Genomic DNA, 19356 nt, shown 5'->3' with positions numbered 1-19356 from the left:
GGCAAAGGAGCTGGGTGACAAATACAGGCTCTTATCTGAGGCTGAAATTAGACCACAGCCAGAGCGCAACTGATAGGGAGCGTATCAAACTCTCGAAAACGAACCTCCCGGGAGGGTGATGCAACGCAGTGGCAACGCTGGCGTAATGCAGACAGATGCGTCCTCCTCTCTCCTATCGCTGCGACGCCTCTGAATTATGAATGAGGCCCCATGCACCTCTTCGGTGCAAAAGGCTTCGTGTCTTCGTGCTCACAGTTTACCGTTTGTTTTTTCTAATGCCTTACGCTCATGCGCACCGTGTTAGCTGTGCTAAAAAAATCTTAAATAAAGGTTAACGCAGTGTTTGAGAGGCGTTTTTTTTTAATCCCCTTTGTCTGAGTGTAGTCACACTGTGCACAAAGCAGATGGCTGATATGTGCTGAGCTAAGACAATTAGATTGTCTGGTATTGCATTCGAGGAGCTGAACTGATATATGCTTTAGAAGGATACAGCAATTTTCTTTCCTTCTTTCTTTTTCTTGAAAATACACATTTGTAGCATCAGAAATCCATTTGCTAATAAGGCCACTTACATGTAAATCTTAGTTTAATTACCCCAAATACTCGCTCGCTGTAGACGTCTATAAATGCAGCCGATCACAAGTTTTAGATCTGCTACAGTCAAGTTTCTTTTCCTCTTTCTAATATGATAAACATGGAGCAATATGAGCTGAATAATAAATGACTGCATGCCTTTCAGAATCATTTCAAACACGGGCCTTCTATTTATAGATGCTCAAACATTTCCTTCTCCAGCTAACTTTCTCTGTTTTCTTTCTTCCTTCAACTGATTTCAAGCACAGATTGTAAGTTCGGTCACAAGGGAGGGTCAATGATTCTCATTTCCTGCAGTTTGGTCCTCTTTAACAAAATGACTCTCCACTCCCTGAATTCTCTGAAGTTCCTCTGAGATATCTGCAGCTGCCTTTGTGTGTCTCTGTGTTTGTGTACACGAGTCTGCAACTGCTTCCCCTGTAGTTCACGATGTGCATGTGTCAGGGGTCTGTAGGCATGTGAGCGTGGTGCTTGCAAAGGACAAAAAAGGTGACATGAGATGAGGAAGGTTAATATTTTCCAGGATATAGGGTGGGAGGTGATAGACTGGTGTGTTCATGCAGTGTGGGTTTCATAACACATTTATCTGTACTTTCTGCGTGGGTGAAGAAGAAAAGTTTCATGTATGAATATGTTCTCAGAAAGTGGATTATTTTCTCTGAAGTGAATGAGATACATGAGGTTTGTTCGCTGTTTGTATTTATTAAACTGAAAGGGTTGAGTGCACACGTGGGAGAACATCAGGTGAAAGGCCGGGGTCAAAAATGGCTTGGTTGCTGCAATCAATAAAAGATGTCTTATCAGTATAAGAAAAAAACAACAACAACAACAACAAAAAACTGATCTGTTTCTGTATACAGATTTGATGCATGAACACTACAGGTCACAAAGTTATTTACATCTCCATTTTTTCAGTTACTTAAATGCATGTTCTGTAATGTCTCTGTGTCTTTATTAGGTATACCTCAACCACTCATTAGTCAGCCATGAGTATTTCAGAAACTGCTCATCTGCTGGGACTTTCTCACAACCATCTCTGAGGTTTACAGAAAATGGTCCGAAAAATGAATCTGATGCAGAAGCGCTCCAAAGCTGCATTCTATCTGAGGACCACCAGATGGCGATAACTATGATTGCAAAAAGACTTCCGGTCCTGTAAATGTCTGTGGGAAAACAGCTTTGTGACTTGACCTCTGTAAACCCTTTCCTGCTGATCCTATGAGCTTAGTCACTCATTTTGAGTCATACTGAATACAGTGAATAAGTTTTGCAAATCTTGGTCATGTCATCATACTATCATGTTCGTATGTTGCTTATACTCAACAAGACATGTGGACCAGTCTTCATGAAACATTGCACAAACATTGCCTGTATGGCATAGACGAATATTTTATACAAATCATCCATCCATCCATCCATCCTCATCCGCTTTGTCCGGGGCCGGGTCGCGGGGGCAGCAGCCTAAGCAAAGAGGCCCAGACCTCCCTCTCCCCAGCCACCTCCTCCAGCTTATCCGGGGGAATACCAAGGCGTTCCCAGGCCAGCCGAGAGATATAATCTCTCCAGCGTGTCCTGGGTCTGCCCCGGGGCCTCCTCCCGGTGGGACATGCCTGGAACACCTCACCCAGGAGGCGCCCAGGGGGCATCCTTGTCAGATGCCCGAACCACCTCAGCTGGCTCCTTTCGATGTGGAGCAGCAGCTGCTCTACTCTGAGCCCCTCCCGGATGGCCGAACCTCTCACCCTATGGGGCAGGGATAGCTCAGTAGGTAGAGTGGTTGCCCCATGATCGGAAGGTCGGGGGTTCGATTCCCCTTAACAGCTACCCTGAGGTACCCCTGAGCAAGGTACCGTCCCTACACACTGCTCCCCGGGCGCCCAATGGCTGCCCACTGCTTCACTGAGTGAATGGGTTAAATGCAGAGAGCAATTTCCCCACGGGGCTCAATAAAGTACAATAATGTACTCTTCTTCTTCTTCTTCTTCTTCTTCTTCTATCTCTAAGGGAGAGGCCAGCCACCCTTCGGAGGAAGCTCATTTCTGCCGCTTGTATCCGCGATCTCGTTCTTTCGGTCACTACCCACAGCTCGTGGCCATAGGTGAGGGTAGGGACGTAGACCGACCGGTAAATTGAGAGCTTCGCTTTTACACTCAACTCCCTCTTCACCACGACGGACCGGTGCAGCGTCCGCATTACTGCAGCTGCAGCCCCAATCCGTCTGTCGATCTCCAGCTCCCTTCTCCCATCACTCGCGAACAAGACCCCGAGATACTTGAACTCCTCCACTTGGGGCAGGAACTCATCCCCGACCCGGAGTGGGCACTCCACCCTTTTCCGGCTGAGAACCATGGCCTCAGATTTGGAGGTGCTGATCCTCATTCCCGCTGCTTCACACTCGGCTGCGAACCATTCCAGTGCGAGCTGGAGGCCCTCACCCGATGAAGCCAACAGAACCACATCATCTGCAAAAATCAGAGATGAGATTCTGAGGCCACCAAAGCGAAAGCCCTCCGCCACTTGGCTGCGTCTAGAAATCCTGTCCATAAAAATTATGAACAGAACCGGTGACAAAGGGCAGCCCTGGCGGAGCCCATCACCCACCGGGAACGAGTCCGACTTATTGCCGGCAATGCGAACCAAGCTCTTGCAACGGTTGTATAGGGATCGAATGGCCCGTAGCAATGGGCCAGACACCCCATATTCCCGCAACACCTCCCACAGGACACCCCGAGGGACACGGTCGAATGCCTTCTCCAAGTCCACAAAACACATGTAGACTGATTGGGCAAACTCCCATGCACCCTCAAGTATCCTGGAGAGGATAAAGAGCTGGTCCAGTGTTCCGCGACCAGGACGGAAACCGCATTGTTCCTCCTGTATCCGAGGTTCGACTAACGGACGAACTCTCCTTTCCAGCACCCTGGCATAGACTTTCCCAGGGAGGCTGAGGAGTGTGATCCCCCTGTAGTTGGAACACACCCTCCGGTCCCCTTTCTTAAAGATGGGGACCACCACCCCGGTCTGCCAGTCCACAGGTACTGCCCCTGATCTCCACGCAACATTGCAGAGGCATGTCAACCAGGACAGCCCTACAACGTCCAGAGCCTTCAGGAACTCGGGGCGGACCTCATCAACACCAGGGGCTCTGCCACCAAGGAGTTGTTTAACTGCCTCAGTGACCTCGCCCCCGGAAATTGGCGGGTCATTCCCCTCATCCCCAGACTCTGCTTCCTCCTCGGAAGACGTGTCAGTGGGATTAAGGAGGTCCTCAAAGTATTCCTTCCACCGCCTGACAATTTTCTCAGTCGACGTCAGCAGCGCTCCGCCAGCACTATACACAGTGCAGGTAGAGCACCGCTTTCCCCTCCTGAGACGTCTGACGGTTTGCCAGAATCTCTTCGAGGCAGTCCGAAAGTCTTTTTCCATGGCCTCTCCGAACTCCTCCCACACCCGAGTTTTTGCTTCAGCCACTGCCCGAGCCGCATTCCGCTTGGCCTGTCGATACCTGTCGGCTGCCTCCGGAGTCCCACAGGCTAACCAAGCCCGATAGGACTCCTTCTTCAGCCTAGTGGCTCCCTTCACCTCTGGTGTCCACCATTTGGTTCGGGGATTACCACCACGGCAGGCACCAACCACCTTGCGGCCGCAGCTCAATGCAGCAGCTTCGGCAATGGAGACGCTGAACATGGTCCATTCGGACTCAATGTCCCCAGTCTCCCTCGGAATGCTGTTGAAGGTCTGCCGGAGGTGTGCGTTGAAGATCTCGCGGACTGGGGCCTTTGCTAGACGTTCCCAGCACACCCTCACTACGCGTTTAGGTGCACCAGGTCTGTCCAGCGTCTTCCCCCGCCACCTGATCCAACTCACCACCAGGTGGTGATCAGTTGACAGCTCAGCCCCTCTCTTTACCCGAGTGTCCAGAACATGTGGTCGCAGGTCTGCTGATACGATTACAAAATCGATCATCGACCTACGGCCTAGAGCGTCCTGGTGCCACGTGCACTTATGGACACTCTTATGTTCGAACAGGGTGTTCGTTATGGCCAAACTGTGATTAGCACAGAAGTCCAATAACAGAGCACCGCTCGGGTTCAGATCAGGGAGGCCGTTCCTCCCAATCACGCCCCTCCAGGTCTCGCTGTCGTTACCCACGTGAGCATTGAAGTCTCCCAGCAGGACAACAGAGTCTCCAGGTGGAGCACCCTCCAGCACCCCCCCCCCCCCAGGGACTCTAAGAAGGCTGGGTACTCTGAACTGCCACTCGGCGCATAAGCGCAGATGACAGTCAGGACCCGTTCCCCGACCCTAAGGCGCAGGGAACAAACCCTCTCGTCCACCGGGAAAAACCCCAACATACCGGCAGCAAGCCGAGGGGATATTAGGATACCCACCCCAGCCCGCCGCCTCTCACAAAGGGCAACTCCAGACTGAGACAGAGTCCAGCCCCTCTCCAGGAGACTGGTTCCAGAGCCCAAGCCATGTGTAGAGGTGAGCCCGACTATATCTAGCCGGTACCTCTCAACCTCACGCACTAACTCAGGCTCCTTCCCCACCAGAGAGGTGACATTCCATGTCCCTATTGCCAGTCTTGGCAGCCGGGGGTCAGTCCGCCAGGGCCTCCGCTCCTGGCCGCCACCCGGGCCTCCGCTCCTGGCCGCCACCCGGGCCTCCGCTCCTGGCCGCCACCCGGCACACAATGCACCCGACCCCTATGGCGCCTCCTGCGGGTGGTGGGCCTGCGGGAGGATGGGCCCATGTCTCCTCTTCGGGCTGTGCCCGGCCGGGCCCCATGGACTAAGGCCCGGCCACCAGACGCTCGCCCTCGGGCACCCTCCCGGGCCTGGCTCCAGGACGAGGCCCCGGTAACCCTATCCCGGGCAGGGTAAACTGTTCCCTCGGTTTCCTTTTCATAAGGGTCTTATGAATATACAAATCACACAATTGTATATATATTTGTACATTTGTTACTTCAATATAGCCCCAAATGGAATGTCAGATTAGAATGGTGTGTTACAATATCTCATAGCATTGTACTAGAATGATTATACTATATGTATATAGCATATGTGTACATACATACATACATACATACATACATACATGTATGTATGTATGTTCCTTGAAGGTTTGTTGGTGTTTCAAAACAGATGACAAAATCACACATTGGCTAATGAGCAGTCATTAGCTAGTGGGTCTGCAGTTTCACAGTCAGACCCACCCTTCCTTGTCAGATTTTTTTTCTCTGTTGCACTGTCTATAGCTACAACCAAGGTATGCAGAAGAGCATCTATCAATGCTCAACACACTGAACGTATGTGTCACTCCTGTCAGCTGAGAAGAGAGAACTGAAGCTAAAGTTTGCACAGGCTCATCAAAACTGGACAACAGAGCATCGACAAAAATGTTGCCTGGTCTGATGAGTCTTAAATGCAAAATTTGTTGTAAAGTACAGATACATCAGGACTTGCAGTTCAGACTATGGGGTTTTCTATGGAGGATTATTAGCGACCATTTCCATCCCTTTATAGTGGTTTCCAGTGTTGGGCAAGTTACTTTAAAATAGTAACTTAGTTACATTACTAGTTACTTCTCTCAAAAGTAACTCAGTTACTTCAAGTTACTCGTTACTTTCAAAGTAACTAGTTACTAGGGAAAGTAACTTTGGTTTTACTCAGAATTCTCTTGTTAATGTGTTTCTTCCATAACTTTGCCAGTCTTCTAGCTTGCTTACTTGCCACAAGTGCACTGTGCCACCTACCAATAGAAAGGAAAAGATAATGTGCATATTTCCACGAGAGAAATCCCACGCCTGGACCGTCATTGACTGCTGCCATGATTCTAGCCTACGTCACAGCGTCATGTGCGTCTTTTACATCCAACACAAAAACTGCAGTCGTGGTGCTTTCGATTGTACTAAGAACTCGGAAATTCTGCCTTCTGAATAGGAAGATGTAGGTAACACCAGACTGCAGATGAGCTGCATACAGGGCTGGACTGGGACAAAAAAATCGTCCTGGGCATTTTGACTAGAGACCGGCCCACCATTATAGGAAAAATCATAAAGCCTTTGAATGAAAACAAACGCTGTTGTGACAGTGATGTGCACTGTTTTGATGGTACATATGCATCAATCTATCAATCGTTTGTTGTAAGATTCAGATAATTATTTTTTAAAAGCGAGACATTTTAAATGAGAATAAGAAAGAAAAGTATTTCTTTGTGCCCCCCTTTCCCTGTTAATGCCCTACCTGCCCCCCTGGCAACACTTTGCTAGATCCGCACCTGCACAGTTACCAGCTGTCAGCTACCTAAAAAAGGATCCTGGGGTTATTTGTCTCTCAGAAACAGTTCATAACTTCCCTTCAACTCATTCATGTCACCTAAAAGGTTAACCTGTTTTTCCATCACCTGTTCAGCTCTGATGATTCAGTAAGGACGTCTCCTGGTTTCATCTTCATGTTTCCCTCTCACCACATATCCAAACCGACATCCTGACCAGCAGCTTTTTTGCAGCTGTGGCTCCAGCAAACATCAGCTGATACTAGAAATTAATATTAAATAAATTCTAACAATAGCTGATCAAGCTTAAACGTGCTGCTGTTGTTTAGCGCGACATCCGCTGGTTTCCTCTTTCGGCGCAAAGTGGGCGATAAACAAACAAGAGAGAAAAGCTGATCATTGATCAGTTTCATGATTGAAGTAGAAACAGGAGAGGGAGGGGCACAGGATGAGAGAAGAAGAGGCAGCTGTGCAGTAAAGACACAGAATAACTCCAGCTTTGTGCCTTTTTCATTGTAGCTGAATTACGGGACAAACTGTTCCTTTTCACCTCAATAAGAAACGCCTAATATTTTCTCTGAATACCAGACGGGACGGTTGGCAACTCTAATAACTTATGAACAAAATAAAGTTCAACATCATTAACTTCATAGCACCCACCCAGCTGTATAGAAACTCCGTCATGCTAGCTAGCACGCAGTACGGAAAAAGTCAGAATAACGAAAATAAACTCCACCTAAACTTGGTTCATATCTGACCCAGAGAGACTGCAGGTCATAACTTCTTACCTGAAGTTCAGTTCACACTTGGACCGGCGGCCGCCTCGGGTCTCTTTTCCTTCTGTGTCCCTTTTCCGCCACCTGCTGGCCTCCACCACTTGCTAATGTTACTGAATCTGTGGAAGCTCCGCGATAGCCACCACACGAAGTAACGAGTAACGACCCTATCTAAATCCCAGTAACGAGTAACGCGTTCCTGGTTTTGGCATAATAACTAGTTACCGTGCTCGTTACCACAATAATAACGTAGTTACTGTAACGCGTTAGTCCCAACACTGATTGTTTCCAACAAGAAGACATACCACGTCACAAAGCCCATCTCAAACTGGTTTCTTGAACGCTGAAACTGAATATGAGCCAAAATCTACACGAATCCTAAATCATAAAGAAGGTCAAAGGGATCCAACGTGGTATTAGTAAGGTGTATGTAGTAATGTGGCCGGTGAGTGTCAGTGTGAGTACAAATTAAAAATAAGTGTAACCGAGGACAAGGGATGAGTAAACGGGGCAAAGAAATAATTGATCATTTATTTATTACATGAGTTAAACATACAAATTCCCAGTCGTTTCCAGACAGGACTTACAACACATCCTGCTGATATCCCAGCTGCACATGAGACTTACCATACAAACTGCGCGAAATAACACTGCAACCCGTCACACCCCGCTTAGCGACACTGCAATCGTGGCACACACTGCAAACAATTCGGGTCTCAGCGCAACTGGGAATCAGTGCTATGTATGGCCTGTGATCTGAGAGATAAAGGGAAGTGGCACAAACAATTAAAATAAAAAAACAAAAGAGAGGTTAGTCCGCCCTTACAAAACTTACTCTCAATCAATAACCGCCTCTACGGCTGGACGGACTAACCAAAACAAAATTACAAATCAATCAAAAGAACAAAAAAAAAAAAAAAAAAAGGACAGCAGAGACAGCACAGCTGAAAAACAAACAACATTATCAATTAAAATATTACCCAATAAAATAGCAATTTTATAAAACCATTCAAAATCATGAAGCTAAAACAAACACTCAATATACCTACAATATTGATCAGTTTCCCTGCGCGCAGTCGATCTAGGGCTTGATCAATTCTTCTATTAAAATTCGTGGTCACACTAAAAAAGTCCAATGACACATTAAAAATAGGCACATGCAATAGCAAAAGATCCAAACAAAAATGGCAAAAGTCTCTTACCGACAGTATACCCACTCGCACCTGAGTGAATTAATTGCCTCTGGTTTTTTCCACAGAAGAGCGCTGACTTCACCCCACACACCCACTACCTTTTCACAGCTCTTCAGCCAATCACCTGGCAGAGAGCAACAAACTGCCAGGTGACACTTGTTACATAAGTAATTAAATTTTAAATCCTAGATTCAATGTGAAAACCTGATGAGCACACTTATGACATTCTTCTTACATTAAACGAAACTTTGGTTGAAACATTTGTCCAAACAGTGTTGCAGAAATGTGTGGCACTTTGGTTACTTTGCTTTCTCTCTGCTATCCACTTCATCTCAAAGCATCTCAGTGAGATTTTAGTCTGGAAACTTCCATTATTTGAAGCCAATCACCTAGTTCTCTCCTTCTAATGCTTTTGGTCATTATCTTATAGCTATAGGAGGAAATAAGTTAACCTGGCATTGTTACGCATTGTTTCATTACTTACTTTTATGACCTCAACTAAAGATTCTTATATTTTATTGAAGAAATAAAAAAAGGAGTCATTGATGTGTAGTAAAACATTTGACTGGTTATGCATCCTGTAATTCGATACATACCACTGACTTCTGATTGAAATGCATAAACATCCATGTATTAAAATAATAAAATGAAATGATTGTGCAGCCAGCAGCTGGGATTCTGTTAATGAAAGTCAAATTGTTTAGCTAAACCTCCTAAGACCCGAACTCTTTCACGGCATGCATTTTTAATTTCTCTTTGCTATTTGGGCTGATTGGGACGAGATGAACGTAAAAACAAAGAATTACCAGATTTTTATTTATTTTTTACCTGATTTTTGTTTCTGAGAAAAATGAGATCCACATATGAGGATGTCTTTGATAGAACAGTGGGAGTATAATGTCCTCATAAGGGGATATCAGGCCCTTGTAGAGCAAAATTAAGTATTTTGGTCTAGACGGCCCAAAATGTGATGTCCACACATGTGGACGCCAGGTTCCAAAGAACCATTAAATAAATGAACTTAAAAACGTCACTTACACAACCTTCATGTACCAAATAAGCTTAAACTGAACATCATTGGACACTGTTGTATAGTTTTATTGTGTTTGTGCCTTACATTTGATGTATTATATCCATATTCTATGTGTTCTGTTTTATTCCTGATTAGTGCTTAAGTAACTCTTGAGGTCTAGGTATCCCTGATTTGGAGTTTCACAGCAAAACTCTGCACACAGACAGAAAAATGTTCGTATATTCTGCATGAGGTCACACGCAGAAATGAGGGAGGGCTTATCCTTGAGGACAGGAAGGGAGGACGCCCTTTCATATAATGGTTCAGACAAAGGATAAATGAGTGGAGTGGACCCACTCTGAGGACAGAGAGGACAGGTAAAGGACAGGATATGCAGGGCTGGCTTCAGTTTGGCCTGGCCTACAGGCTCAGCTTAGTCTCTGCTGCTGTTGCTGCTCTGTTTTGATTAAGTCCCTAACCGGATTTTTCCAATACCAGCACTCCCAATAAATCCATCTCTATGGGATATTCAACCGGCATTATTCTTTTTTTCCTCTGGAAACAAGAAATCCAATCTGCAGCCCTCACCATTGTCTTCCCACCAGACAGCCGAGTGAATGAATGCTCCCGGCCAAATCCCCTTTACATTTGCAGATACAGACTCCGTTGCCCACAGATACACTCGGCTCTAATTAGGCAGACCGCTGGACGTGTTGCTGGGGGAAATCTCGCTGCTCAGACTTATCATCTAGTGGCAGCTTTACAGATTTACGTCCTTTCATCTAGTTTGCGTGCATGTGTGTAAGCTGGTGCTGAGGGAGAGAAAGGCATATCCTGTAGTTGTGTTTGACAACTAAGTCAAACTTAATTGTATGCCATAGTTTTAACATACAACACAAGATAGAACTTAAAGAAATAATGTATCTCAATGTGTGAACGTTTGTGTGTGTGTGTGTGTGTGTGTGTGTGTGTGTGTGTCCATGCTGAAATATGTTGCACAGCTTTGCACAGGCAGCCTTGCACTTACACAGTTTACAGTTTGCTTCACCTCTACAGAATTTGCTGAGCTTTCCCCTGAGACCTGCGTCATCGGCACAGAGGGTATTTCCTGTAGTTGAAGAGCAGCGTGATTCTCTTCCTGTTCTGTGTGTGAAGAAGCATCAGGGTTGTCCTCCCAGTCCTGATTACTGCTACACTGGGCAAAGTCAAAAGCACATTTTATCTCCACAAGACCAGTTACATGTGAATCTTAGCTTACTTACCCAAAATACTCTAAATACTTGCTGTGGACTTCTCATTCAAGATATGTCCAAAAAGCATATTCATACCTGGTTTTAACCCCTAAATATAACTTTAAATTTGTGCATTCCTTCCCCAAAGTTTAAAATAAAGTCTCTTCGAGACACAAAAGGAGAAAACTAGCATGGCAGTTATGCTTAAATGTCAAAGCTGCTGCAGTATAGCTTCTCTGAATTTAAAAGCAAAGCCAATATGGATTTGGTAATCAGTCCCAGTGCATTTGTAGATTATGATTACCACCTGTAGGCCTAAAAGCGCCAGCTCTATAAACAAAAAAGATGCTCTGCAGCTAAATTTAAAGAAGTTCAACTTCAAGGAAGTTACAAAAAGAAATAGGAAGCGCTCTGCCACAACATCGCATGAAAATTGAAATGAACAAATGCATAGTGCACTTAAAAGGAGACGTGTCAGCTTCAGAGCAGATTGCAGCACTGACATGCATGCAAAACAATTTCTGGAAAAAAAAAACAAACAAAAACCACAAAACAAAACTTGTTGCTTTGCTTGTTATTCTGAGTTTACATTGATGTGACCCAGTTTCTAAAAAAAGACCCAGGGCATTGTGACTAAAGTTAGCTAAATCTATGAAATGCACACCATTAATGAACTTCAGCATACGTGAAGCTGCATGAGTGGGAGACGAACTGTTACCTGCCGCCTCCCCTGAATCATCTCCTTACCGTTTCTTCTGTGTCCCTAGGGATGCTTTGCAACACGGTCCCTTCCAGCAGCCTCTTTAAAACAACAAAAACATTGTCTTACTTTATTTTATTTTTGTTCCTTTCCTCCATCTCAGTGGAGCTACTACACTGCCTTATTCTGCATATGACCCGGGGGCGATGGGAGGCGGAACACATTGGCTGCGGATGATAATGCTGCTCCACGGAGCAGAAATGTACGAGCAGCAGCTCTCTGGTGGCGGTTTTGCAGCTATTTGGTTTTGTTGTAGTAAAGCAGAACGCAGCAGAGCAATGCTCACATTGTGGCCTGTTGGTAACAGCTTTGTGTGCTATTATTGCATTAAGCATTAAGCCCACACAAGACACAGGACAAAGCACCAAAATTATATGCATCTGTGCCAAGAAGACCGCAACCAGCTCATCCACTTACTTATCCTCCAGACTCGCAGCCTAGGAAGCCGATTGTTTTCAAATCTAACTTGTGTGACGTCCATATCCTGTCACAGCCCTTCAAGAGTCACTTTTTAAGGTTTGACTATGCAGCACACATTGCACTGGGTCTGTGTGTGTATATATTTATCACATCTGCAAACCAAGCAAACAAAAAAAGGACTTTTTTGTGCACTTAAATAACAGACATTAACTATGAATTCACAGAAAACAGCTGTTTTTTCTATGTAAAAGAAAAAACTGAGAATTAAGTTGTAAATAGTAAAACAAATGTAATTTTCTGTTATTAAACTGAATTCTAACAATTGTTCTTCATTTTCTTAAGACCTATAATGTTTAGCAGGCTGCCTGGAAGTATTTTGCTGTTTTAGCTATAAAAGTGTCCTAAAATCTCCTGTGAGTATGTGCTTGTGTCATTTATTTTAAGGACCACTACTTCTTTCAACATCTGCTAGTTAATTTGCTTTATTGTATGTTATAAGTGTGTAATAAGGGATTAAGAACAGAAAAACACAAAACATTTTTTTTCATAATAAGCTGATTCTCAAAAGTTTACCCTTAATCATTGGAGCTGTTTAAATTACTCAATTCAAACTCAAGCACCAGAATGAACTGTGCAACTTTTTAAAGTGTTTCATTGCCTTTATTCTATAAATCGAGTTCAAGCCCCTCGCTGCTGCAGAGGACTGCTAGCTTCAGTATACAGGATACCTCTCAACCAGATGATCCATCTGATCGCCTGTGAACTGTGCAACTTAATACACACTGAGATCCTTAGCCAAAGATTTGACCAAAGATATATTTTGAGAATTACTTAGGAAGCAGGCTACTGCAAAAAAAAAACAAAAAACTGGTTGACACTGCCAGCAATGGTCAGAGGGATGATGGTGTCAAATATTTTGTCCTCCCTCACATGTCTCTTCGCATGTATCCTTAACCTTGCAATGTCCTGAGTGAACAGCACATCATAATGTTAGAGTTGTAAGTTTTTACTGAGAAAAGGTGGTCTGTAGACTTTGCAGGGCACCAGCCAGGTCATCAATTCTGAAACCCTTATCCACCATTACAGCCATATATTAATCCAGAATCGGGATACTGCCAGATTGCCTAAATAATTCTTTTTCACTTTTTCTCTTCATCTGTAAGAGTAAAGATGAAGGCATTTGACATCTCACAGTCATGGAGTCAACAATGACTTGGGTGTCAGAGTACTTTCCAAACACACTTGGCATCGTGGTTCTAATCACCTCAGGAGACAACCATATCTCAACTGCGCCGAGTAAGGTGTACAAAAAACTGACCCGGGTTTTGATGATCCTGCTGATTGTGGACTGCTGAATGTTGTTGGCCCATATCCAATCATGGTATGACAGTTTGAACAGCATAAATCCAATATTTTCAAATCCGACCTAGGTCACTTTTGTATGTGGTACTGAATCTGATACATTTCTGATGTTTTAGAAAAAGCGACTGCTGTTTGAATGGTCATGTCGCATTAAATCCGTCTTTTATGTCACTGACACAAGACAGACGCCAATTATCAGTGCCAGAGAAGACAAACGAGAAGCATGGCAGCAGAAACTGGGGGCGGAGCGAGTCAGTGGACAGAAACTGAAGTTTTGAGGTTTTCTCTCACATCCCAATCCCACCACTCCTGGTTCCAACTCCGTGTCCATATATACCAAACAAGGCCATTGTTAAAGCACGGGCTCTCTTTTTTCTCAGTGTCCTTCTTTCTCTAATTAATTTGTCAAAATTCTGTTGGTTACGACTGTGCAGAACTTGATAGACTGCTGGAACAACACCTACTAGCTCTGTAGCTGACATTTTTACTTCCGTAAACAGAGCGCGTTGTGTGTGATGTCTTCTTTTGTGCATGCGGGCCGTTTTGAGGGCCATGAACCATTCACACTAGAGCGCATTTGCGGTCACATTTTATTTGTAGTGTGAACAACCAGACAAAAAAAAATCAGATTTTATAAAAAAATATATCAGAATTGAGCATTAAGACCTGCAGTGTGAACGTAGCTGTAGTGGCAAAAAAATGTTTTTGAGTGCCTACTTATCAGAAAGCTGTAAAAGAAAAGAAAAAGAAACAAAAAACATGATGTATGAACTATGCCTACTGGTCGGTGAAGTGGATCAGTGGCCTTGTCAGGAGCTGCTATTGCACCAGAAGTGGATGAATGTATCACAGCACGCACAATCCTCTTTGTTGCGGGTTCAGTGCCAAAACGTCAGTAGATGACGGTAGCTTGCAAACGTCAAAGTGAAAAAAAGTCATTATTACATGTATAGAAGTTTTTTTATTTTTTATAAAATCTTGCCAGATAATAGTTTAATTAATCCCCAAAGGTAAAATTCACGGCGTACAGCAGCACATAATCTGCTTAAAAATAAAACACATAACACATAACATGTAATAAAAGAACACACAGAAGACAATAAAAGGTAATAAACTTCTGACAATGGCAGTAAACTTAAAAACTTACTGGCCCTTTTAGTGTAATTTAGACCCAATACAACAGCTCTTCCATGAATTCTACTCTAACAAAACTTTGTTGTTGACTCTGTCATCCTATTTTGCTTTTGTCTTCCTTTCATGTGATCAAGGTTCCCGTGAAAGTATCATTTTTGACCCCACTTGTGGAAGAGTGGGGTAGTGATACAAAAACTGCATTTTTTTTTTAAATTAATGAAATAATAAATAAAAATGCAAATGGCCTCATGTTACAAACATATTTTATGAGGAATACCTGGAATATGAATATATTACAACTTTTCATTTTAAAGATTTTGAAGAAAAACAACTCATGGGGTCATTTTTGACCCCACGTGTGCATCTAAGGGTTAAGCCAGGCACCCACACCTCCACTCCGCTGCGTCTCAGCCACCATCGCTCTGGCAGCAACGGCGCTAGAGCCAAAGCAGGGGAGAGCTGGAACAAACCATTTTGGGAGGGGGGTTATCTATACTTTTATTGTTAAAATGTTACGTCTCAACCTATGTACTGTATGCTTGTTATATTTTAGTAGTGTGTCACACAAACAGCAAATATTGTAAAAAAAAAAAAAGCAAGAAATCTTTGGGGGTGAAATCTTTGATTCATTTTGGGGTTGCTGAAGCACCCCCAAAAATGGGCTAAAATCGCCCCTGTTTCCAACTATCGTGGCAGCTACTTAAGATAAGATAAGATAGAACTTTATTAATCCCTCAGGTGGGTTCCTCTGGGAAATTCGACTTCCAAAAAAGAGCACAGCAACGACCGAAGTTACAGTTACAGAATTGTTATATATATATATATATATATATATATATATATATATATATATATATATATATATATATATATATATATACACACACACACACACACACACACATATATAAATACAGAGACAAATATAAATAAAATATACAAAGGGGATAAATAGAATAAATAGGAATAAAAAATAAACTTAGTTTTAATATTACTCTTTCTGGCTCACAAAATAAACTTTTAGGATATTTTCAGGCGAGAATGTAGCTATGTAAACTTCAAATATCTCCTCGATTTATCAAGAGCACATAAGTGGTCTGCATTCGCTGTCAGAATAAAAGACCCGCACCAGATAAGAAGTTGCAACGCCTGTTTGCGTACATAAAATTTTCTGGAGGAGGACAGACATTTGTTTAGAACTCTTAAGGATGTCGAAGAAGCAAGCTCCTTTAAGCAATTAGTTTGGTGTTCCTCCACCTCCAAAGAAATGTCAGAAGGAGTCCGAACCGCAAAGGAAGCGCGTATTCTCGGAAAAGTGGTTGCAGGTGGTGAGCTGGCTTCAAACAAATGATGAATGCGCAGAGATGTGGTGCAGAACATGCCATGAAAATCCCACTCTAGCGGACAAAAACAGTGCCTTTTATTTGTATGCAAACGCGTGTTGCAACTTCTTATCTGGTGCACGTCTTTTATTTTGACAGCAAATGCGCACCTGCGGACCACTTATGTGCACCCCTGGTTATACAAGTGTCTCAGTTGATTAAGATAAAGTGAGGGTTATTACCAGTTTTCAGAAGGCTGACCTCATGGATGGTGATGGTTGCACCCCATCTCAGAGGAGAGTTAGATCCTCCCTTGGCATGGTTATGTTTTACCAGCATTTTATTCTAGGATGCTCTCGTATTGCAATGCCACTCTTTGCTCCAACTGCCGGTCAGAAGAGGATTAAGGGCTGCCATGGGTGTTGGAAACCTGCGACCTTTCATGAGCTGACCTCTCATGACTGGACTCCTGCTTGTGAGAAGGCATTTGAGGAACTCAAAGGTGCACTCCTCAGCTGTGTGGTGCTGGCATATCCTGACTTTGAAAACCCATTCATCCTTTCAACTGATGCTTGGACGGCTGGGCGCTGTCTTATCCCAGGTGCCAGCTGCTGAAGAGAGAGTAAGACCTATATTCTTTGCTAGTAAGTATCTCAGCCGCAGCCAGGCAGCACACAGACTCGAACTTTTGGCTCTGAAGTAGGCTGTGTGCAATAGGTTCAGCCACTGGCTTAAGGGTCATTAGTTCATTGTCTGGACTGATAACAGCCCTCTCACATACATTATGACTAAGCCACATCTGGATGCCTGTGAGCAGCTTGCGCCATATTTCTTTGAGATCAAATATGTTCCTGAAAAGCTGAACATTGTGGAAGACACCCTGAGCAGAAAACCATTTGTGAGACCTTTGGCCCAGCGCCTCTAGCAAGTTGTGAAAGATGCCAGTATCCAAGATGGCTTCCGTTTGACCTGTCAACCTCAGTCGATACGCAGTGCTCCTACCTCTGCTGCAATTAATGTGTCTCTGTCAACTGATAATGTCTCTTCTCTCATGTCCTCCCTCTGTGAGTGGGAGTCTGCTTCTCACCAGCGTGCAACATCCCTCGTTGCTCACCTGATCTTGATTAGTCCACCTGCCTGTGATGTCTCTCATGTTGATCTCCTGTCTCACCAAATAGGGGATCCTGTGATCTCTAGAGTAGCCCACTATGTTGAGCATAAGCACAGGCCCTCCAGAGTTGAGCGCTGTCACAAGAACCAACAAATATTGCGGCTCCTAAAACAATGGGACAAGCTCACATTCCCCATTGGTGTCCTCTACAGAGTTGTGAGGGACCCAATGACCAAACACAAGAGATTCCAGTTTGTGGTGCCTGACTCCCTAAAACAAATGGCACTGTCTGACATACACGATGATGCTGGCCATCAAGGTCAACCTTGCACACTCTGCTTAGCTCGATAGCGTTTCTTCTGGTATGATATAGAGAAGGATGTGCGCAATCATGTGAGAAATTGCCACAGGTGTATCCTCAGCAAGACCCCAGAGCTCCTTTGGAAGGCATTAGGACCTGTTCTCCACTGGAACTTGTGTGCATTGACTTCTGGTCAGCTGAGGACAGAAACAACAAGTCTGTGGATGTCCTTATGTTTACTGACCACTTCATAAAATTAGCACATGCATTCAAACGCCAGTATCAGACAGCTAAGAGAGTTGCTAAAAAGCTGGGATGGATTAATTCTTCTGTATGGATGGCTTCCCTCAGCGCATTCACTCTGACCAGGGAGCTAGTTTTGAGAGTGAGCTGCTTGCATAGCTTCTGGTTTTGGGTGGTGTTGGCCATTGGGTGGTGTTCACCATACCACCCCATGGGTAATAGTACCACAGAGAGATTTAATCACACCCTTTTAAACTTGTTATGGTCCCTCACCCCCAGAGCTAAGCAAAATGGCCACAGATGACAGTCCATGATATTTGGCTTACAGCACATCACAGAGTACAGGGATGCCATCAGCACCATCAGCTCTGCAGGCAGTCTGTTGAATGACCTCAATCGATTCTACACCCGCTTCGAGACCCCCCAGACTTCCCAGACCTTCCAGAACCCCCAGACCTTCCGAACCCCCCAGACCTTCCAGAACCACCAGATCACCCCTATTGACCATAGACCAGTTGCACTCACTCCAATCATTACAAAGTACTTCGAGAGAGTGGTGCTGGCCTACATCCAGAGCAACATCGCAGACACCCTGGATCCCCTGTAGCTTGCCTATCGGCCCAATAGGTCCACGTCAGACGCCATCGCTGCTGCCCTTCACGATTCCCTTTCCCATCTGGAAAACAAAGACTCATACATCAGGGTACTTTTTGTTGTTTACAGCTCCGCCTTCACTACTGTCATCCCACACAAACTCACTCACAAGCTGGCGCTGCTCTTGCGGCGACCAGCAGGTTGTCTCTGTCTGTCAGTGTCAGTGTCTTAACTTATTTTTTATTCCTTTATTTTATCCTATTTTTCTTTCTTTTTTTTTGCCTGAGGAAATCCTACAGCATCGGCTTGTGCTTTGTGGAACTTCTTTTAATGAAGATGGGTTTTTTATTTCGCTTGGTTTTATTGGCAATCCTGACGGTTGTTTGGAGTCAGTGCTACTCCCACACAATTACATACTCACGGGAGTTTCTTCTGGATCTTCGGTGGACAGGCCCGTCTTTGGACTCTTTTCACCCTCCAGTGTTTTCCAGCTCTGGATTATCCAGTAATCACAGGGGCACTTTTGTTTTTAACAGAGTCAAAGCAAGGAAGTGGGGTAAGAAGGGAGGCCTACGTCAGCGATTGCGGAAGCAAATACGGTACAACCGTATTCCTTTACCATCAATAATCCTGGCTAATGTGCAGTCTCTGAGTAGTAAATTAGATGAACTGCATTTGAATGTTGCACATTTACGTGACTACAGGGATGCATGTCTAATGGCATTCACAGAGACTTGGCTCAAGGATTCTGACCCTGATTGTTCTCTGGAATTAAATGGCTTCGGGGTTCCCATACGTTTGGATCGAGACCCCGGAGCTACCCAGAAATCGCAAGGAGGAGGGGTGTGTTTGTATATAAATCAGAAATGGTTTAAAAACGTGACCGTTCGTAGACAAGTGTGTCTGCCTGACATTGAGCTCCTCTCTGTGTCTTTGAGGCCGTTTTATCTGCCGAGGGAATTCCCACAGATCAACGTCACCGTCGTTTACATCCACCCCAAAGCGAATCCTAAGATGCGACTG

This window comes from Aulonocara sp. 'chitande type north' Nkhata Bay, linkage group LG13, assembly GCF_057382095.1.
Source record: "Aulonocara sp. 'chitande type north' Nkhata Bay isolate Kocher_YH1m ecotype deep benthic linkage group LG13, A_spYH_male_GT1.1, whole genome shotgun sequence".
Lineage (NCBI taxonomy): Eukaryota > Metazoa > Chordata > Actinopteri > Cichliformes > Cichlidae > Aulonocara > Aulonocara sp. 'chitande type north' Nkhata Bay.
The sequence above is the reverse complement of the archived record's forward strand: the minus strand, read 5'-3'. Positions refer to the sequence as shown.